Source organism: Megascapheus bottae, chromosome X (genome assembly GCF_031878675.1).
Source record: "Megascapheus bottae isolate mThoBot1 chromosome X, mThoBot2.hap1, whole genome shotgun sequence".
NCBI classification, from domain to species: Eukaryota; Metazoa; Chordata; class Mammalia; order Rodentia; family Geomyidae; genus Megascapheus; species Megascapheus bottae.
The window spans coordinates 36,838,173-36,861,244 of NC_143547.1; the positions used below are offsets into that span (position 1 = coordinate 36,838,173).

Here is a 23,072-nt window from a genome sequence, read left to right on the forward strand (position 1 = left end):
GATGCATTCATTGCATTGTGTGATTGTACTATAGTTTATTTAACCATTTCCTGGTTGTGGTACATCAGCTTGTTTCCCCTTTGCGGGAGGGGGGGGGGAGGAAGGGACTATGCCAAGTATTGCCCTGATGAATGGGTTTGTGTATGTTGCATGCACATGTATGAGTATTCCTATAGGAGAATTTCTTAGAAGAGGAATTGCTGGGTCAAAGTGTGTATGTATTATGCATTTTGATAGAGTTGTCCAAATTGCCTTCCCTGAAGGCTATACTAATGAACACCATTAAATTTCCTGCGGGACTGCTTTTTTTTCCCCCATAGTTGTGTCAAGTTATCATCAATCTTACTAATTTTGGCCAATATAAAGGTCAAAAATCGTATGTCTTTGTTTTTATTTGTATTTTCTTATTAGTAAAACTGAACATTTTTGTTTGATTAGACACGTGAATAGGCAAATATCAGTAGTCTTAGTATATAAACAACAAGCATTTTGGAAATTTAACACGGAATAAAAGTTTCCCCCCCATCTTAGTGGCAAGAAAAATGAATAAGAATGCCTGAAAGTAAACTATAAAACTTTATTAAGTAATACAGTAAGAGAGCGTTTACATAAATGAAGAAGGGATACCATGCTTTTGGATAAGAATGCTCTATTTTGTTGTGATGCCTGTTTTTTCTATATTGATTTATACAATTGATGCAATTTCAATAAATATATCAAGTTTTTGAAACTTAATATGATTCCAAATTTCATGGGGGATGGTTAGAAATAACTTAGGAAATAATTTTATAGATGAGTAAAGCTGAGGGAATTTATTAAACTGTATTCTAAAGGAATGCTATTTAAATTGGAATGGACAGAACAATGCATTGGAATGGAAAAGCCCACAGATCCAGTCAGATTGGTTATCAAGGTTTGTTGGAGAAATATTGTTGGCTAGAATTGGAAAAACTGCCATATTAAAAGATTCAAACAGTCACCTCCACTCCCCCAAGCTCGAATTTGCCTTTGAGGGCAGAATCCTTTGTTTGGGGGGGGGGGAAACACTTTATTGGATCTTTTTGGTTATGCCAAGGTAAAACGCTTCAGTTGTTAAAACTGGTAGCTTTGGAGGTAGAACTAACGCTATGAGGCCCTTTGGTTAGATTAAGATGGATCCAGGTTAAGCCTGCAGTGCGACGAGTAGTCTGGATGTTATAGATCTTTTAAATTTTCTCCAGTCTAATGGGCAAAAACGTTATGTCATTGCTTTCATTTGCATTTGCGTGCTTATTGTGAGATTGAACACCTTTTTTAAATGTGTTAGTCAAGGAGAATGTTATTCCTGGAGGCGAGTAACAATGGGAAATCTATTGCTCCCCTTCCAGAATGGAGTTTGACTAATTGGTACAGCCCTGCCGGGAAGCGTGACAATAAACAGGTTGACTTTTTAAATTTTCTTCAGACACTAAGCAGGCTCTAGACACCTAGATCGGGGGCGGAGGCAGTTTTCAGGACATGGCCGAGATTTGGCGCTGAGCTGTGTCATCGCGAGGTTTGGCAGCTAGCTCCGCAGTGGGTCGGAAACCTCGTGGTAGGCGAGATCCCTGCAGGACGGGAGCTTCCTCCCTTTCCCCGAAAAACTCCCAGTCATTTTCACGAAGCCCCTCCTTTCTCCTTTTTAGGAGTCTGTACTAGGTCTCGCGAGATCTTGATTCCTAAAGCTAGGCGCGGGCGGCATCCTGCGGCGAATTTCGAAGGTCTCGTCGAAGCAAAACGTAATATCGCGATAGTTCTCATAGCGCATGCGGGTGCCGGTGGCGGCAGGTCGGCCCCGCCCCTAGGTGCTTCGTGAGATTGTGCGTCATTTGCTTTTTGCTTCGCGTAGGGTGAGAACGGAGCGGTAGCGACCTCGGCTTTGGTTTGGGGGAGGGGTCTAGGAAGGGCTGGGCTCAGGCTTTGCCTGTTGGGCCAAGGCTCCCGCGGGATCGTGTGGAAGCAGCAGCAGTTCGGTCACTGACTGCAGCACCGCGAACGCTACAGCAGTGTCTTCTGCTGGTGCTGTTCTTAGCTGGTGAGTTCTCGCGGGAGCGGTGTTACGTCCTCGTGGGATTGGTTAGTGGTGGTTGAGGTACCTAGGGGGGTGAGGGGGGGGACCGTGACTAGGGTCGGTCCGCCTGCCGTTAAAATGGCGGCGGAGGCTGATCTCTATCCGGCTAGGACCCGGACGAAGGTGTTGGCTATCGGCGTTTGTGACGCTCCTTAGATACCTGACGTTAACGGGGTGACGAATGGCGGAACGTTGAAGTGCGAGTAAATCCTACCTGCAACGAGGACCATCCGGTTTCTAGTCCGTTTTGGCGACACCGTTTCCCGGGCCTTGGCCTCGTGTGGGCCTGCCTTTTGCCCCTACCAATCGGTCTACGCCTTCGTGTTGCCGCCGCAGTGGGCGGGTTGGAAAGTACGGGAGGGGAGTCCAGAGTTAGTAGGGTAGTGGGGTTGATGGTTAGCTTGGGAGGTGGGAAAGAGGGGACCAACCAGCGATTCTTAGTCTCCATCTCCCTACCACTTTTGCCAGCCTGCCTCCGTTCTTAGCCCTGGAGATGACCCAGATGAGACCCTTACTTTTAGAGATGAGATGGGCTCTACCTCCCCAACATCCACCCACCTTCTTTGAGCTAAGGTTGAGGTGTCAAACAGCATTGTCTGTATTCCTCGCCTTTCTTCCGCAATTCTATCGTCCGATTAAATTTCCCTCATCTACGTGCATAGTTCGGGTTCATACTTAAGGAGGGGGAAGTCACCGCTTCTCAATGTCTGTCTCCTTCTCCAGCCTGAGTCTGTCTTGACTCCCTCTTCACTGGCCCCCTTGGCGCAGGCGTTAAACAGAGCCTCGTTCTCTGCATTTACTCCATCTTTGTGGATGGAACCTTAGTAGCCTTCCATTTCCTCAGATCCTCACGCTTATTGGCCCTGATCCGGGGACAGGGCACCGATTGCTTCAACGCAGAATGTTGTTAGAACACTCTTAGGCCGAACAATGAATGTGTCCTTGGTTGGATGATTGCAGTCCTCACATCCTCCTCTTTCGTGGTTGTTAGCCTTCCCTCCCTAATAACTGGCTCCTCCACCACAAGAAAAGGCTCTAGAGGATAACTCCCAACTTTTCTTCCATTCTGCCTGAAAGCCTTGAGACCCGCCCCCTTTCTCTGCCTAGCTGAATGTCTTGCCCTGTTGACATTCTTATTTCTGTTGCCAACCTCATTTTGCATCCTATTTTCCTTAATTCTTCTGTCGTTTCACCTCCATGCTTTTTTCTAGTGGCTGAATCCTCTTAGGTTTCAGCCTCCTGCATTTTCCTCACTCCACGTGCTTAGATTGTCATTGCCCTGCTCCTCAATCATTGCCCCTTGTTCTTCTTGGTGTTCCTCCTCCCATTTATTACAAACAATTAATTCCCCATTTGTTTCCTTTGTAGATTATATGTTCCGAATTGCTTTCTTTTAACTCCACTGTTGCATAGATTGAGGAGGAACCAAGATTTCCTATTCATGCAAGGCAGTCTGGTATAGTAGAAATACTGTTTCCTTTGAGTTTACAATGAACCTTGGCTTCTGTATAATGGTGCTAGTAGGATTGCTGTTGGAATTGGTTTTAAAGTTCTTGGTTCATCATAGGCACACAGTAAATTGTGATAACTTTCTTTGTATGAGAAGAATACATTGGTAGATGCACCTAAGTAATATGCTACATATTAATTTATGTTTTACTGGTATACTTCTAGGCCAGATTTAAAATTTGGGATTTTTTTCCTTCCTCATCAGCCACTAGAGTGGCTAATAGTTGAACATGACTGATTGCAGGTCTTTGAAACTTACTCTAGTATTAGAAATGCAGTGCACAGGCCCCTCTTCTGGGATGACCACTGGCCAAGATGGTTCTGTCAGCCACACCCAGGTGTTTTACCTCTTGAAAAGGATACCTCATCCCTTGCTTGTTCATTCCCTGCACTCTTATCTAAGGCAATATGTCCTGTCATTTTATCCTACAAAAGTAACTAAATTTGGTGCAGTGGTAAGTGCAGCCATTGCTAGCTAGTTTTCATGCATTTTTCACCTATCACATTATAATTTGACACCTCAGATCAGTAAGGAAGTCTCCTATTTGGTATCTTCTTACCTGAACAGGATAATTCCTACTTGAGAGATGTTGGAAAGATGGTTGCAAAACTAGGCTTTTTCAAAAGGAATCACTGCCTGTTCTTGGATAAAGTATCTCCTGTTGTTCTTTTGCTATTTTGTATCTTGAATACTGATGAAGTAGAGGCAACTGTATTCGTTGGCAAATAGTTTAAGAATTGCTAATATTTTGATTAGCCCAATGTCAAAGTTATTACTTTTCTTCTAATTATTTTGGAAGTATACAACAATCGAATGTTTAGAATGGATAACCATAGGATTATTAACTATAATAGGATTTAGTTTTGGACTTCAGGGTTTGCTGTGTTTAGTTTCAAGTGCTTTGGAGGTAAAAATTCTACCCCTTTTCGTTGGAGGATAGGAGATCACTTTGTTTTAGTGTTTTGCCTTGGTATTTTTTTTTTACAGTGAGCTATACAGTGATCACAAATTGAGCTTCAGTATGGCACTTCTCCAGCATTACAGTAAATCTGGGAATGATAATCTATGTATGACCTCAAAGGTTTAATTTGTTCTAGGTAGATTTTTCCTCAGATATCTCTTTAAGAAGAGATCTACCTAGAATAAGAGAGACATGGTAGTAATACCAAGCAAAAACGTTGCCTAAGCTTCAGTGGCAAAGGGTTTCTCCTTTGTCTCCCAGTATGGCCTAAAAGCATGTGTGCAGGTGAAAAATAATTTTCATAAAAGTGATATAACTTCTCCTTGGTATCAGTTTAGAGTGAGGAATAAAAAAAATGTCCATAAGATAAATACTATTGGGGCTGGGATTTTGGCCTAGTGGTAGAGTGTTTGCCTAGCATGCATAAAGCCCTGGGTTCGATCCTCGGTACCACATATACAGAAAAAGCTCGGGCTGGGCAAGTGGCCTAGTAGTAGCCCTAGATTTGATTCCTCGGTACCACATAAACAAAAAAAGCTGGAAGTAGTGCTTTGGCTCAAGTGGTAGAGTGCTAACCGTGAGCAAAAGAAGCTCAGAGACAGTGCCAAGGCCCTGAGTTCAAGCCCCAGGACTGGAGAAAAACAAAACAAAAAACTGAAGTGAGGCTGTGGCTCAAGTGGTAGAGCACTAGCCTTGAGAAAGCTCAGGGGCAGTGCCTAAGCCCTGAGTTCAAGCCTCATGACTGGCAAAACAAAAACAAAAACAAAAAAACCAAACCTATACCTATACCTTAATTTCATTTAAGTTGAAAACAGAGTTGAGTTTTAGGTACACTATGTGTTATGTTAAAACTATTTAATTCTTCAGTTATTGATCAAAGCAGATTGAACAAAATACATATTGGTATGTGATAGTTTTTGATTCCAAAATAACTATGATTAAACATTGATAAGACTGTCAACACCCACACTTTCTAATACATGTTCATTCTCTCTTCTACCTTTTTTTCATAGGTCCTCCAATAGCCTAACCTGAGTGGGTTAGTGCTCCAGAGGAACCAACAGACCGACTTGGTCAGGAAGGTTCAGGAAGCTGTTGAAGTAGTGTTCAAATTTCCTACCAGGATGAGTATGAGTGGCTGTGATTTTAGGTTAGTTTTTTTAGATATTTTTTGTATATTTACTTTCTAAAATGGAGATATGGTGAGTTATTTCCATTCTGCAATTTTCTGTTTTGGTTTCTTCCATTGTCTGGATCAGATGTGGCATTGGTTGTTTCTTGTATATTTTAGAGGATGAAGTATTAAATTAAAGGGAACTGTTTTAAGTGAATTCTGTCTGAACATGAGTTTTAAAATTACTCAAAAATGGAAGGATTTTTGTGCTAGTTCTGGTGCTTGAACTCAGAGTCTGGATGCTTCTCAACTTTTTTGCTCAAAGCTGGTGGTACTCTCCACTTAAGCTACAGCTTCACTTCATTTTATAAACACTTTAAACAATTAGTGCTAAAAATTTTAAACAAAATTTGAATAGTATAATCTCTCCAATGTACCCATTACAAACGGTAACATTGATCAATTTTCAGTCATTCTTTATCATCTGTACTTAGACCCATTGCATCCCATTATGTTGAAACAAGTCTCTGCTGTCATTGTTTTTATTAGAAAAATGTTTGTATCTTTAAACAAATGAGTTCTTTAAACAAAACCTCAAAATCATGATCACAATTGAAAAAATCGACTTTTAAAAATAGCAAAGTTAAGCTAGGGTTTAAATTTCCACAGTTTTCTGTTTGGTTTCATTTTTTAGTTGCTTTAACTCACAATCCAGATAAAGTTTATTCATCAAAAAAGTTGATACAGCTTTTAAATCTGAAATTTCTGCCTTGTGTTTTTCCTTTTCAATTTATTTGTTGAAGAGGTTATTCTGTAAAGTTTTTCCCTATTAGGAAATTACAGCCCACAGTGGTATCTAACCCATTCTTGTTAAGCCAAAGACCTTGGAGGACTCATTATAATGGAACAATAGTAGTAATCTCCTGTATCCCAGTTGGAGTTAATACTGCTTGCCTAGTCACTATACTGAAATAACTAGTCATGTATTCCATTTTCTGTAGCAAAGTCTGATTTGTTACCCTACTTCAGTTCCATGTCTTGGCCCTGCTTACTGTTCTGCATGAAAAGTAGGCCTCTTGGTAGAAGAAGCTAATGTTTCCTAGATAATGACCTGATTGTGCCTTTGGGGTTTTTCATGAATGGTTACAATATCCTTAGGTGTATATTTCGTTATAATGTTGCAGTTGCTGTTGATATTTCAGCAGCTCTGACCCACAACATCTAAGCTATTAAGACCTGATGAGGTCATCTCGCTGTCACAGATTTTTTTTGCTAGTCCTGGGCCTTGAACTCAGGGCCTGGGCACTGTCCTTGGGCTTTCTCAAGGCTAGAACTCTACCACTTGAGCCACAGCACCATTTCTGGCTTTTTTTTCTATGTATGTGGCACCGATGAATTAAACTCGGGTCTTCTTGCAAGCTAGGCTGCTTAAGCACTCTACTACTAGGCTAAACTCCCAGCCTGCTGTTACAGTTTTTGAAATGACAACATTAAAACAGTTTTTGAGAGCTTATATTTACATCCTGACTTTCAGCTATTTGTTATATTTTATGCTACCTGGAAACAATGTTGCCTCTTGTGTAAAAGCCCTTTAAATAGTTTATATCTCTCCCTGCTTAGCTTTAGACATATTAGGATGGATACTGTATCTCTTCCCTAGTAAAAACTAGAGACTGGAAGTAGGGCATGCACAGACTTTAGCTAGCATTTGACACAAAGCAGGAAAGCAAAGTTACTGCCGTCTTTTTCCCCCCACTCCTGGGGCTTGAACTCATGGCCTGGGGCCTCAGTCCTTGAGTTTTCTCAAGGCTAGGGTTCTACCACTTGAGCCACAACACCACTTCTGGCTTTCTTTGTGCATGTGCTCCTGAGGTATTGAACCCAGCTCTATATGCGTGCTAGGCAAGCACTCTACCACTAGGCCACACTCCCATCCCAGTTTCTGCTGTCTTTAAAATAAGAATTTTAAGTTGAAGGGGCAGAAAGGGGAAAATCATGGTTTAAAGTTTCTAGGTATTTGAGGTGAAATGATTGTGAATCAGTGGTGCTATAGGTCAGGTGTTGGTGCCTTTCAGTTCTGTGTTCATTGTTGGAGAAGTAAAGCACTATTTGAAAATTGACTATTAGAAGAATAATTTATTGTGGATTTGCAGCTAGCTCTTGCTTTTTTTTGCCAGTCTTGGGCTTTCTCAAGGCTAGGGCTCTGCCACTTGAGCCAGAGCACCACTTCTGGCTTTTTCTGTGTATATGGTATCCAGGAATTGAACCCAGGTGTTTGTGAATGCTAGGCAAGCACTCTACTAGTAGGCCAAGCTCTCCGTAGCTAATGTTTTTAGCAAAATTTTTTTTGAACACATTGGATATAAGACACTTAGAAAAGATCACTTAAGCCCAAACAAATTTATGATACAAGGTGACTATAGAGCATTGGTACATAATTTTCACAGTGTTAGACATTCTAATATTTGAGTATTTTCTCTTGTTCTTAACAGCTGTGAGTTCACAGTAAATATGCTGTTCCCCTCCCCTTTGTTTTATGTTTTCTGGTACCAGTTCAAAGTATTAAGTGCCAAGCTTGGTTGTTTTGAAAATTCTTTTCCTTCATATTGCATGTTTCCTCCTTGTAGTAAGATTGGAAGGTTGGAAACTGTTGAGTTATGATCATATTCAGCTGCTTTGCAATGATCTCTATCAGGTAGAATAGTCACAATTACTTCTGTTGTTAGTATTTTCCTTTGTTGTTTTCTGACTCCTGTCCTCAATGACTGGTTACCAGATGTTTATATATGCTAATGTAAGGGGTAATTCAGCTCTTAAGATTCTTTGGGAGCTTCTCATTTGATGTGTCATAGGGGTATAGTTGCTAAAACTTGATGTACTTGTTGACCAGCTTGGTTTTCTGGTTATAGAAACATTCTCAGATAGTGAAGGAGTGGCTCTGAATAGATGACTATAGGTTTTGTTTTTGGTGTTGCTCTGAATATTTTCAACTTTGAGTTTGCTTAAAATTTTTAAAATCATTTGGTTTTCAAAATTACCATGTTATGGGCCGGGAGTTTGGCCTAGTGGTTAAAGTGCCTGCCTAGCATGCATGAAGACCCGGGTTCGATTCCTCGGTACCACATACATAGAAAAAAGCCGGAAGTGGTGCTGAGGCTCAAGTGGTAGAGCTCTAGCCTTGAGAAAGTCCAAGGACAGTGCTCAGGCCCTGAGCTCAAACCCAGGACTGGCAAAAAAAAAATTACCATGTTATAAATTGATCCCAGAATTAATTTCACAGAATGTTGGAAAATGTTTTGTTTTTGTAATGTTTTCATTAAATGTATTTAGGTTGTATAGGTGACTGAACTAGATAAATGTTAAAATTCTCAACCACCAAATTCTGTTTGTGTAATCTGAGGTATTAAAGCAGATTTTTTTTTGTCGATTATGGGACTTGAGCTAAGGCTGTGGGAACTGTCCTTGAGCTTTTGTGCTCAAGGCTAGCAATCTACCACTTGGGTTTCAGCTCCACTTCTGGCTTTTTGGTGTTTAATTGAGATAAGAATCTCATGGATTTTCCTTTCTGGGCAAACTGAACTACGACCCTCAGATCTCAGCCTCCTGACTAGCTTGGACTACAGGCATGAGCCACTAAAGGCCTGCTTTTATATATGTGTGTGTGTGTGTGTGTGTGTGTGTGTGTGTGTGTGTGTGTGTGTGTGTGTGTGTGTGTATTTTGTCTGCCCTAATTTTTGAACTCTGGGCCTGGGAGTTGTCCCTGAGCTTTTCAACTCAAGGCTTCTGTTCTGCCACTTGAGCCACAGCATCACTTCCAGTTTCTTGTGGTTAATTAGATGAGTCTCACAGTCTTTAGTGCCTGGGCGGGCTTTGAACCTCCACCCTCAAATCTCAATATCCTGAGTAGCTAGGATTATAGGCATGAGCCACTAGCGCCTCACCCCTCCCCTAATTTGTTCCCCCCCCCTTTTTTTTGCCAGTCCTGGGGCTTGAACTCCAAGCCTGACCATAGTCCTTGGGCTTTCCTCAAGGCTAGTGCTCTACCACTTGAGCCACAGCACCACTTCTGGCTTTTCTATGTATGTGATTCCAAGGAATTGAACCCTGGTCTTCCTGCATGCTAGGCAAACACTCTATCACTAGGCCAAACACCCTTCCCCTCCCCTAATTCTTATCATGTAACAAAAATAACTATTCAACTTGTGAGCCTGAACCCAGAGGCAGAAACTAGAGGAAAACAAAGGGATAACATTGTCCAAGAATGGCTTTTTCTTTTTATGTGATATTGAGCAATTGCTCTCTACCACTAAACCACATTCCCAGCCACCCCCCCCTCCGCTTTTTTTTGTTCTTCCCGGGACTTGAAGTCTGGGCCTGGGTTCTGTCCCTGTGCTTTTCACAGCACAAGGCTAATGCCATACCCCTTAAGCCACAGTACCATTTCCTGTTTTCTGTTGGTTAATTAGAGACAAGAGTCTCATGGTCCTGCTTTAAACCATGATCATCAGATCTCAGCATCATGAGTAGCTAGGATTACAGGCATGAGCTGCCTGGCCTGGCTGTTTTTGTGTGTTTTTTTTTTGGAGTAGTTCAGGAGATAAGACTCTCACAAACTTTTCTGCTTGAGATGGTTTGAACTTTGACCGTCAGCTACCAGCTCCCTGTTTTTTGTTGTTGTTATTTTTATTTTATTTTGTATGGGTCATGGGGCTTGAGCTCGGGCGCTGTTCCTGAGCTCTTCAGCTCAAGGCTACCGCCCTACCCTTGGGCATGATTGTCTCTGAGCCCTTCTATCCCTGGGCCCAGTCCCTGAGCTCTTCAGTTCAAGGCTACCGTCCTACCCTTGAGCCAAGCCCCATTTCCTATTTTCTAGAGGTTAATTGGAGTTAAGAGTCTCAGAAGTGCCCGGGTGGGCTTTGAACTATGATTCTCAGATCTCAGCCTTCTGAGTAGCTAGGATTACAGGCATGAGCCACCACGACCAACTGTTATTTTTTAAGGTGTTGTACAGAGGGATTATTCATAAGTCAGTTCAGTTTTTCCTTTTTTTTCTGGTAATCATTAGGTAGTAGCTGAGAAAAAGACTCAAAGCAGGAAGAATTAAAATTATTCTGGAATGACCTAATTAGATATAAAGAATTGGTAAGTCCTAACACTGCTATGAATTTATGTACTAGCACAAGTAGAATTTAAGTCGTTATAATTAGATACTAGAAATAATTACTTTGAGGGGTATATTCCATTTGGTAGTGGCTTATGTTTTAGAAAACTTAAATTTTGCCTCAATAATTATGCTATTTACTGTATTAACTTGCTTCTTATGTGTTGAGGTGTATTTCTCCTGGCCTTTGCCTTTTTTTCCATTCTACTATGTCTTTTCTCGAGGAAGGATTTCAGTGTATTGCCCGAGCAGGCTTTGAACTCCTGGGCTCTAGTAATCCTGCATCAGTCTCTTGAGAAGCTAAGACTACAGGCATGTACCTCTGCACTTTTCACTGTTTTCCTTCCACCTGTTGTTGTTGTTGTTGATGTTACTCGTGGAGAATGAACCCTGTCCTGAGCACTGTCTTTTTGTTTAAGGCTAGTGCTCTGCTACTTTGAGCCACAGCTCCAGTTCTGTTTTTCTGGTAGCTAATTGGAGATGCGTCTCACTGGCTTTTCTGCTGGGCTGGCTTTGAATCATCACACAAACAGCCGCCTCCGGAGTAGCTAGGATTAAAGGGTGACCCACTGCCATCCGACTTTTTTTTTTTTTTGCCAGTCCTGGGCTTGAGCTCAGGGCCTGAGCACTGTCCTTGGACTTTCTCAAAGCTAGAGCTCTACCACTTGAGCCTTAGCACCACTTCTGGCTTTTTTCTATGTATGTGGTACCGAGGAATCGAACCTGGGGCTTCATGCATGCTGGGCAAGCACTTTAACCACTAGGCCAAACTCCCGGCCCCTGCCATCCGACTTTCTACCTTTCTTTATTGGAAAGACTTCAACATACTGATTAAGATAGCTGGACACTGGCGCTAACCTTCTTGGGTTCAAGTTCTGACTCTGAAGTTTACCAACTGTGCCATTTTTTTTTGCCAGTACTGGGCTTGAGCTCAGGGCCTGAGCACTGTCCTTCAGTTTTCCTCAAGGCTAGAATTCTACCCTGAGCTACCACACCACTTCTGCTTTTTCTATGTATGTGGTACAGAGGAATCGAAGCTGGGTCTTCGTGCACGCTAGGCAGGCACTCTACCATTAGGCCAAACTCCCGGCCAGCTGTGTCATTTTTAAAGAAAATAACCTGCCAGGTGCCTGTGGCTCACACTAACTACTCAGGAGGCTGAGATCTGAGAACTGTAGTTCCAACCCAGCTGGGACACCAAACTCAATGAGACCCTTACCTCCAGTTAATTGCCAGAAACCTGGAAGTGGTGCTGTGATTCAAGTGGAAGAACACTTGCCTTGAGCTGAAGAGCTCAGGGATAGAGTCCTGGCCCAGAGTTCAAGCCCCACACCACCCAGTTCTTCCTAAGTAACACAATGATTATGTTACCTACCTCAGTAGGGCTTAGGTTAAGTTGAGCTGAGTTCATGCATGTAAAGGTACTTAGGACACTGGTTCTGAAACTTTAGGAGAACTTTATCTAGAAGTTGAAGAATGTTAGGTCCTATTCATCACCACTATTAACATACTTGAGTAGCACCTTATATATAGTAGGTTAGAAAATAAGCAAGTATTCCTCTTAACATTATGAATACTATCTAAAGTGCCTTGGATGTGGCCCATAGTTCTTAGATTTTTATTTGGGGCCCGTGACTCATGCTTCTAATCCTAGCTACTCAGGAAGCGGAGATTTGGGGGTTATGGTTTGAACCAGCCAGGACAAGAAAATCTGTGATACTGAAGCTGTGACCCAAGTGGTAGAGTGCTAACATTCTCACGGTCAATGTCCAGGCCTCCAGTTTGACCTCCGAAGTAGCTCAAAAAATTAACATTGTATCTTCCTTTTCACTGTTACATCTTGGGAATATTTTGTTTAAAATTAATACTGTATCTTTTTACCCTACACGTTTGTTCCTTCCATTCAGTTGAAGAAGCATTTATTGAGCTTTTTTTTTGTTCTTGGTAGTAGTGGTCCTGGGGCTTGAACTCTAGGCCTGAGCGCTATCCCCAAGCTCTTCAGCTCAAGACTACTACCCTACCTCTGGGCCTGGGCGTTGTCACTGAACTCTTCAGCTCCAGGCTATAGCCCTACTACCCCTGGGGCCTCAGGGCCACTTCCAGTTTCCTATTCTATTGGTTAATTGGAGATAGGAGTCTTTTGGTCTTTAATACCCCTGCTGGCTTTGCACCATGATCCTCAGATCTCAGCCTCCTGAGTAGCTAGGATTAGAGGCAGGAACCAACGTGCCTGACCTTTATTGAGCATTTCTAGACACAGGGAGTTAGGGAATGAGACTTGGTCCCAGCCTTTGACAAACTCATATATATATATATATATATATATATATATATATATATATATATATATGACTAGATGAGCTGGGTGCCGGTGGCTCCTGCCTGTAATCCTAGCTACTTAGGAGGCTGAGCTCTGAGGTTCATAGTTCAAAGCCAGTCCAGGCATAAAAGTCCATGAGACTTTTTTTTCCCATCCTGGGAATTGAACTCAGGGCCTGCTAAAAGTCCCTTTGCTCGAGGCTAGTGCTCTGCCACTTGAGCCACAATGCCACTTTTGGCTTTTTCTGAGTATGTCGTACCAGGGAATCAAACTCAGTGCTTCATGCATGCTAGGTGAGCACATAACCCCTTGGCCACACTTGGCCTAGCATTGAGCTGAAGAGCTCAGGGACAGGGCCCAGGCCCAGAGTTCAGTACCCATGACCAAAAAAAATGTGTTTAATGTTTCTCAGCCTTTTCTACCATCCTTTTTCCGTTTATGCTGTCCACGAATTTTATAGTCTATTGTTTCTCAAAGGTCTCTAATTCTATGTGCCTCCTCAGCCTGTGAGACTGCAGATATATGAAAAAGTATCCAATTGTCTTCTATGAATAACAATATAAAGAAAGAGCCTTTGGGACAGGTTGGGGTTGCAGGTGGTGTTGATATTACAATATACTTTACAGATTTAGATGAGTTTTGCCTTCTCTTCTCCTCTCCCCCCTCCCCTCCCCTCCTCCCCCCTCCCCTCCCCTCTCCCCTCCCCTCCTCCCCCCTCCCCTCCCCTCTCCCCTCCCCTCTCCCCTCCCCTCCTCTTCCCTTCCCTTCTCTTCTGTCATGTGGCTTAAACTAGGGCTGGGCACTGTCCCTCAGCTCTTCAGCTCAAGGCTACTGCCCTACTCCCGGCCTGGGTATTGTCCCTGGGCTGTTCTGCTCAAGGCTACCACCCTACCCTTGAGCCAAGCCCATTTCCCATTTTCTAGAGCTTAATTGGGGATAAGAGTCTCAGGTGCTTTTGTGCCCTGGCTGGCTTTGAACCTTGATCCTCAGATCTCAGTCTCCTGAGTCACTAGGATTACAGTGCGTGCGTTCGTTCTTTCTTTCTTTCTTTCTTTCTTTCTTTCTTTCTTTCTTTCTTTCTTCCTTTCTTTCTTTCTTCCTTTCTTTCTTTCTTTCTTTCTCTTTCTTTCTTTCTTTCTTTCTTTCTTTCTTTCTTTCTTTCTTTCTTCTTCTTCTTCTTCTTCTTCTTCTTCTTCTTCTTCTTCTTCTCCTTCTCCTTCTCCTTCTCCTTCTCCTTCTCCTTCTCCTTCTCCTTCTCCTTCTCCTTCTTCTTCTTCTTCTTCTTCTTCTTCTTCTTCTTCTTCTTCTTCTTCTTCTCTTTCTCTCTTTCTCTCTTTCTTGTTCTCTCTTTCTTCTCTTTCCCTGTCCTGAGACTTCAACTCATAGCCTGGACACTGTCCTTTAGCTTATTTTGCTCAAGGCTACTACTTTATCACATGAGCTACAGAATCACTTTTCTGTTTCTGTGGTACTGAGGAATTGAACCCAGGGCTTCATGCATGCTGAGCAAGCACTCTACCACTAAGCCACGTTCCCAGCCCTGCTTCTGTTATTTTCCTGTCTGGTTTCTGTTTTGTTGCTTTAAGTGCCTCCCTCACATTTTTCCTTTCCCTCCTTCCCTTTCAATGTACTTTTAGAAGCTGCTAAATATAATAAGTGTTTCATATAAATTATTCAGAAGTGGGCCTAAAATGATTAAGTATTTCATTTTTTTGGTTTGTCATTGGGCTTGGACTCTGAGCCTGGGCTTTGTCTCTGAGCTCTTCAGCTCAAGGGTTGCACTCCACCACTTGAGCCACAGTGGCTACTTCCTGTTTTCTGGTGGTTAATTGGAGATAAGGGTCTCATGGACTTTCGGGCAGAGACTGGGTTTGAGCCCCGATCCTCAGATCTCAATCTACTGAATAGCTAGGATTATAGGGGTGAGCCACTGGTGCCTTATAGGTTGTTGTGAGCCTATAAGTACAATGTATATTAAAATGTTGAAATTATAGAGTACAAAGATAGAGCCATTATAATTTGTGTACAACTGATAGATAATAGCTATGTTATTTAGCAGATTATTTCATCATTGAACCAGTTTCCTTATCATTTAAATGAGGGCAATGATATTCATCCAACAAATACCTAATGAGAATTACTCATTGCTGCCACATAATGGGAATACAGAGATAAGCAGCTAGAAAATGGATGGAGAACCAAGAACCAAGTGATCTTTGGGAGGAAAACTTCAAATGACACTCAGAAGGATCAGTACAATTATATGAGGAATTGACAGAATGGGAGAGTAGCTTATAGGCATGTATTAGAGAATGTCATAGAGAAACTTAAGTTACGTGGACCTAGGTCATGTGCTCAAACACTAAAGATGAAGTAGTTTAACTTAGATTTGACCACTTCATTAAAAGTATAAATGGACACTAGTAAAGTGCTCTAATACTTCTGTATATCTAAAAGGATTTCTCCATTCCATTCATCCTTTTCACTTATCACTGAGTCAATTCAGGAAAATCTTGAATATATGTTTTATTTCGGGGGAAAAGTGTTATAATAGTTTTTTTTTTGCGGGGGGGGGGGCTGGTCCTGGGGCTTGGACTCAATGCCTGGGCACTGTCTTTGTTGCCACAGCACCATTTCTAGTCTTGTCTGTGTATGTGTATTGAGGAGAATGGAATGCAGAGCTTTGTGCATGCTAGGCGAGCGCTCTTTCACAGGTCAAACTCCTGGCCCCTCATAATTCTTTTTTTTTTTGGGTGGGGGGAGATTCTGTTGTGGGACTTGAACTGGGCACTGTCCATGAGCGCTTCAACTCAAGGCTATTGCACTACACCTTGTGCCATGGGGCCACTTCTGGTTTTCTATTGGTTATTTAGAGATAAGAGTCTCATGGACTTTAATGCCCGCCCAGGGTTGGTTTTGAACGGTGATCCTCAGATCTCAGTCTTCTGAGTGGCTAGGACTACAGGCATGAGCCACTGGCACTCAGCTTTGGCCTTTTATTTTTTTGGTCATGAGATATGAACCCTAGGCCGGGGTGCTATCCTTGAGCTCTTAAAGTTCAAGGCTACCACCCTACCCTTGTGCCACAGTGCCACTTTGGGTTTTCTGGTGGTTAATTGGGGACTTACGGACTTTAATGCCCAGGTTGGCTTTGAACCGCAGGCTGGCATTGAGCAGCAATCTTTAGATCTCAGCCTCCTGAGTGGCTAGGATTACAGGCATAAGCCACTGGAACCCAGTGTCAGTTATTTTTATTGGAGATAAGAGTCTCATGGATTTTCTTCCCTCGGCTGACTTTGAATCAGGATCCACACATATCACATCCTGAGTAGCTAGGATTACAGGTGTGCACCACTGGTGCCTGGCCCATTATTCTTTTTCTAAAGTAAAACGCCCCATTCCTAAGTGCCACCAAGTATCATCCATAAAAGTGCAGAATAGCTAGCTATTTTACTGGACATTGTCACAAAAATAGAGTAGATAGAAATGTTGGTAAGAGAGGCAGAAATATAAAGGAAGCAATCCTTCCTTCCTTCCTTCCTTCCTTCCTTCCTTCCTTCCTTCCTTCCTTCCTTCCTTCCTTCCTAGTCCTGGGGCTTGAACTCAGGGTCTGAGCACTGTCCTTGGTCTTCCTCAAGGCTAGAGCTCTACCACTTGAGCCACAACACCACATCTGGCTTTTTCTATGTATGTGGTACTGAGTAATCGAGTCTGAACCTTTGTGCATGCTAGGCAAGCACTTTACCACTAGGTCATTCCTGACCCCATCTTCCTTCCCTCCCTCCCTCCCTCCCTCCCTCCCTCCCTCCCTCCCTCCCTCCCTCCCGTTCTTCTGCTCTTTCACTCTCTCTCTTTTTCTCCTCTCTTCTTTGCCAGTCCTGGGGTTGAACTCAGGGCCTGGTACTGTCCTTGGGGTTTCTCAAGGCTAGAGCTCTACCACTAGAGCCACAGTACCACTTTCAGCTTTTTCTGCATATGTGGTACTGAGGGCTTCATGAATTCTAGGTAAGCACTCTACCAGTAGGTCACATTCACAACCTTAATTCACAACCTTAATTAATATTTTTGGCCAGCCCCGGTGTTTGAACTCAGAGCCTAGACACTGTCCCTGAGCTTGTTTTACCCAAGGCTTGTATTCTAGCACTTGAGCCACAGCTCCACTTCTGGCTTTTTCTGTTTATTTGGTCCTGAGGAATCAAGCTCAGGGCTTCACGCACGCAAGCACTCTACCCCTAAGCCATAGTCTAAGACATTTATTTATTTATTTGGCTTATGCTGGGCACTGTCCATGAGCTCTTCAGCTCAAGGCTACCGCCCTACCCTTGAGCCAAGCCCCACTTCCCATTTTCTAGAGGTTAATTGGAGATAAGAGTCTCAGGTCATTTTGTGCCAGAGCTGACATTTGAACAGTGATCCTCAGATCTCAGCCTGAGATCTGAGTAGCTAGGTTTACAGGCATTGTAGCTGGTTACCCTAATAATACCTACAATCTTAGCACCAAAAAAATGAAGCAGATGGATTGCAAGTTCAAGGCTATCATGCGCTACACAGATATCATATTTTCAAAAAAGTTTGCATATCATGTATACTTTTAAACATTTATATAATATGTATAGCAACTAAGTTCTATGTGTATATGTAGTATATATATTTTCTATATATACTACACACATATTAATATATAATATAATATATATGTTGTAAATACATACACACACTCACATATAACCTGGTGTTTGAAATTGCGCCAGGGCCAGGGTGCTGTCCTTGAGTTTTGTTGCTCAAGACTCGTGCACGGTTACTTATGCTAGCTCTGGCATTTTAGTGGTTACCCGGGAATAACCATTTTATGATCTGTTTCGGTTGGTAGTGAACCACAATCTTCAGATCTCAGGATCCTGAATAGATAGGTTCTCGGCATGAACAATCACCTGGCCCCAATGTATACTTTTTTTTTTTGCTAGTCCTGGGCTTCAGCCCAGGGCCTGAGTACTGTCTCTGGATTTTCTCAAGGCTAGGGCTGTATCACTTGAGCCACAGCACCATTCTGGCTTTTTGCTACGTATGTGGTACCGAGGAATCGAACCCGGGTCTTTGTGCATGCTAGGCAAGCACTCTACTACTAGGCCAAACTCCCGGCCCCCCAATGTATACTTTTAAGTTACAACCAATTGCTTGATTCTAGTTAAACATTGTGTGTGTGCGTGTGCGTGTGTGCGTGTGTGCGCGCGTGTGTGCGCGCGCGTGCGCGTTTGCGTTGAACTCATGAAGGCCTGGGCACTGTCCCTGAGCTAGTGCTATTCTAATCTGGAGCTGGAACTCAGGGCCTGGATGTGATACTTTAGCTTTTTCACTCAAGGCTGACACTCTACTACTTGAGCCAAACATAGCCCCACTTTCAGCTTTTTTGGCAGTTAACTGGAGTTGAGAGTCTCATGTATTTCTTCTTGCTTATGCTGACCTCAAATCTTGATCCTCAGTTCTCAGCCTCTTGAGTTGCTAGAATTACAGGTATGGTCGGCCTGGTTTTCTTTTCTTTATTTAAAAAAAAAAATGTATGGCCATGCTCGGTGGCTCATGCTTGTAATCCTAACTACTCAATAGGCTGAGATCTGAGAATCATAGTTCAAAGACAGCCCGGGAACTAAAGAACATGAGACTCTTATCTCAAATTAATCACTAAAAATAGGGAGATGGGGCTGTATGGCTCCAGAGTTACGGTGGTAGCCTTGAGCTGAAGAGTTCAGGGACAGTAGCCAGGCTCAGAATTTCAAGCCCCATGCCCAACAAAATTTCTTTTGATTGTTAATAGATAATATAGAAAAGGTTTACAGTTACATAAGTCGAGTAAAGATTGTTGTGAAATGGAATCTCAGGTGTAACTTTTATTGGCAGTTCTCTGGTAGGATAAATGTTTTTTTCTTGCCAGTCATGGGCTTGAAGTCAGGGACTGAGCATTGTCCTGGGGCTTTCTCAAGGCTAGAGATCTATAACTTGAGTCACAGCACCAATTTTGGCTTTTTCTATGTATGAGATATTGAGGAATTGAACCTGGCCAGGTCTTTGTGCAGGCTAGGCAAGTATTCCATCCCTAGGCCAAATTTCTGGCCCCTGAATAATAATAACAACAACAATAATAATTAAAACTTTTTTTGTTGGTTGTGGGACTCGAACTCTGGTTCTGGGCACTGTTCCTGAGCTCTTCAGCTCAAGGGGTAGGGTTCCTTGGGCCAAGGAACCACTTCTGTTTTTCTGGTAGTTAATTGGACATAAGAGTTTCATGTTCCAGGAGGCTGAGATCTGAGGATAATGGTACAAAGCCAGCTCCAGCACTGAAGACTGAGACTCTTAGCTCCAATCAACTGCTTGAAAACCAAAGTGGTGCTGTGGCTCAAGGGGTAAGGTGGTAGCCTTGTGCTGAAGAGCTCAGGGACAATGTCCTGGCCCAGATGTAGGGCTAGGTAGCCTTGAGCTGAAGAGCTCAGGGACAGTGCCTAGGCCCAGATTTCAAGCCCCATGACTGACAAAAAAAGTCTCATCTACTTTAGTGTCTGGCTGGCATTAAATTGCGATCCTCAGATCTCAGCCTTTCAGACTCCTGAATAGGTAGGATTACAGGCCTGAGCCACCGCACCCAGACCTGAATATTTTTTCATGTATTTTTTCATGTATGTACTAGTCAGTTTTACTTTTGAGAAATGTGTGCTCAACTTATTTGCCTCTACTTTTGGGTTCTTTTTATATTCCAGATATTAATCTCCTGTCAGATGAATAGCTGGCAGAGATTTTCTTCCATTCTGTGGGCTGTCTGTTCACTTGGGTAACTTTCCATTTTCCGTGCATTAATTTCTTAATTTGATACAGGCTCATTTGTCAATTTTTGCTATTTCCTGAGTAATTTGAACCATGTTCAGAAAGTCATGGATTTTCTCTATATTTTGAAGTGTTTCCCCTGTGTTTCCCTCTAATAGTTTCAGAGATTCAAGCCTGTTTTAATAGAATCCTTTTCAGTAATTGGAGATTAGAGTCTCATGGACATTCTTGTCTGGGGATTTTGAACTGTCATACTGAGATCTTCACTTCTGGAATAGTTAGGATGACAGGAATGAGACACCATGGTATTTTCCCCCTGATAGTTCTAGCTATAGAAATATTTTTTCATATACATATATATATATATATATATATATATTCTCATAGTACTTAGGATCAATCCCAAGGCCTCACACATGCTATGCAAGTGGCATGTTATGCCACTGAATACCTTTATCACTTTTTTTTTTGCCAGTTCTGGGTCGTGAACTCAGAGGCAGAGCACTGTCCTAAGAAACTTTGCTCAAGACTAGCAATTTGCCACCAGAGCCACGGCACCTCTACCGAACATTGCTGTGTATGTAGTATGGAGGAATTGAGCCCAGGGCTCTGTGCCTTCTAGGCGAGCACTCTACCACTAGGCTATCCTACTGGCTCCTCATTCATTAGTTTTGGAGAAAAATTCATGTTATGTTTAATACTGAACATCAGTTTTAGGCGTAAAGCAAGCAATTACAGTTTTGTTGTTGTTGTTGTTGGTCATGAAGCTTGTGCTCAGCTCAAGGCTACCACCCTGCCCTTGAGCCAAGCCCCACTTCTCTTTAGAGGTTAATTGGTGATAAGAGTCTCAAGTGTTTTTGTGCCTGGGCTCTCTTTGAACCTTGATCCTCCGATCTCAGCCTCCTGAGTAGGTAGGATTACAGGCGTGAGCCACTGCACCCCACTAGATAGTGCTTTAAGGAAATACTGTTGCATTTTATTTTGCTGGAGCCCTAGATTGTTCTTAATTCACAAAGCCAGTAAACTGCAGTCACCCTTTATTCTGAAATGCAGTAGATTTTTCACTGTTTAGTTCATTTAAGAAGTATTTGGGCCCAGGAATTTGGCCTAGTGATAGAGTGCTTGCCTAGTATGAGTGAAGACCGGGGTTCAATTCCTTGGTACCACATACATAGAAAAAAAGCAGGAAATGGTGCTATTGCTCAAGTGGTAGAACCCTATCCTTGGGAATGCTCAAGGACAGTGTCCAGGCCCTGAGTTCAAGCCCCAGGAATGGCAAAAAACTATGGAAAAGCTGTTAGCAGGGCTGTGCCTCAATTATTAGAGGGCCAGCCTTGAGCAAAAAGCTAAGGGATAGTTCTGCTCTAGTACGGAAAAAACAAAAAATGTTTGAAATAATATGTATGATTAGGCTTTGTGTAGGGCTGTGAGGTTTACTAACATTGTTGGTTTTGTCAGTGTTTTATGTTGAGATTTATGAGGGTGTATGTGTGTGTGCAGGTGCATGTATGTGCGTGCATGCATGCACAGGTGTGCCCTTGCTTCCAGTTCCTGGAATTCATTTTGATAAACAGTACTTACTTATTCAGGGGAGGTATGCCTTTGAATTCCTTCCTTAAATCAGTTTGTGTGAAAATGCATTAAAGCCTCGTGTATGTTATTATGCAGAATTGTATTTTCGATTTAGTGTCCACATATGAAAGTTGTGGGGTCATTTGTGTCTGAGCCTGGATTACTTTCACTTAACATGATTTCTTCTAGGTGCATCTATTTCCCATAAAATTACACATTATTTTTTCTAATAGAGGAATGAAATTCCATTGTGTATATACCACATTTTCTTGACCCACTCATCCATTGTAGGGCATCTGGGTTGTTTCCATAATTTGGCTATTGTGATTAGTGCAATAATTAGCATAGATATGATAGATAAATGCCCAAGAGTGGTATGGCTGGATTGTAGAGTAGTTCTCTGGTTTTAATGTATCTCCAAATCGCCTTCTAGTTTACATGCTACCAGCATTGTAATAGGGTAATGAGTTTTGATCGTCATAACAAAACAAAATTTCATGTTGCTGAGTTTACTATTATACTGGTAATTATTATAAATAATCTCATAAATAGTACAATAAAACACTTGGTTTCTCTTTCTAAATTCATGTGCACCTACTCAATATTTGACACCATTAAAATTTTTGATTAGGTTTCGGGAGTTTGGCCTAGTGGTAGAGTGCTTGTCTAACATGCATAAAGACCCGGGTTTGATTCCTTGGCATCATATACATAGAAAAGCAGGAAGAGGCACTGTGGCTCAAGTGGTAGAGCATTAGCCTTGAGGAAAGCCCAATGACAGTACTCAAAGCCTGAGTTCAACCCCCAGGACAGGCGAAAAAAATGGTTAGGCACAAAAAGAAGGGTTGAACATTTTCTTTAAAAATCAGCACTTAAATCTGGCAGCGGTGGCTCACACCTGTAATCCTAGCTGCCCAGGAGGCTGAGATATGAGGATCACATTTCAAAGCCAGCCTGGGCCCAAAAGTCCACAAGACTTATCTCCAATTAACCACCAGAAAACCGTAAGTGGTGTTGTGCCTCAATCATTAGGGTAGTAGGCTTGAGCTGAAGAGCTCAGGGATAGTGCCCAGGCCCAGAGTTCAAGTCCCACAACTGACCAAAAAAAAATTGGCACTTACATCCTAATGAGATTACAATATGTTTTTCATAGTGGTGTTATATAGAAGACATGCTGTTTTCTTTTTGCCTGTCCTGGGACATGAACTCAGGACTTGAGAAATCTGTTGCTTTCTCAAGGCTACCACTTGAGCCTCAGCACCACTTCTGGAGTTTTCTGTGTATGTGATACCAAGGAATCAAACCCAGGGCTTCATGCATGCTAGGCAAGCACTCTATCCGTGGCCACACTCTTGGCACCTGACGAGCTATTTTTGTTTTTGTATTTTGTTAAGTTTATAAATAAATAAGTGTATATAAACATTTATAGCCATCTATCAAGTATCTACAGTAATCTTGTTGGTATTAGATTATTCTGTAGCTAAAAAGAAGAAAAAAACCATGATTTACTCTGTCTAGCACAATCCTGTGAA

At 42.3% G+C, this 23,072-nt stretch overlaps 1 protein-coding gene across 13 annotated transcripts in view; it reads left to right on the plus strand.

The window, feature by feature from the left end:
- Positions 1-1,836: 1,836 nt before the first annotated feature.
- Positions 1,837-23,072, plus strand: part of Huwe1 (HECT, UBA and WWE domain containing E3 ubiquitin protein ligase 1) — a 168,241-nt gene continuing 147,005 nt past the window's right edge. For 8 of the 13 annotated variants that reach the window (XM_090326991.1, XM_090326998.1, XM_090327000.1 and 5 more), the window contains exons 1-2: positions 1,838-2,053; positions 5,574-5,710. The gene's annotated coding sequence lies outside the window, so the exon portion shown is untranslated. Of the gene's footprint in view, positions 2,054-2,330; positions 2,441-5,573; positions 5,711-23,072 lie in introns of those variants that run through there. The other 5 variants (XM_090326994.1, XM_090326999.1, XM_090327002.1 and 2 more) reach the window with 2 other exon arrangements.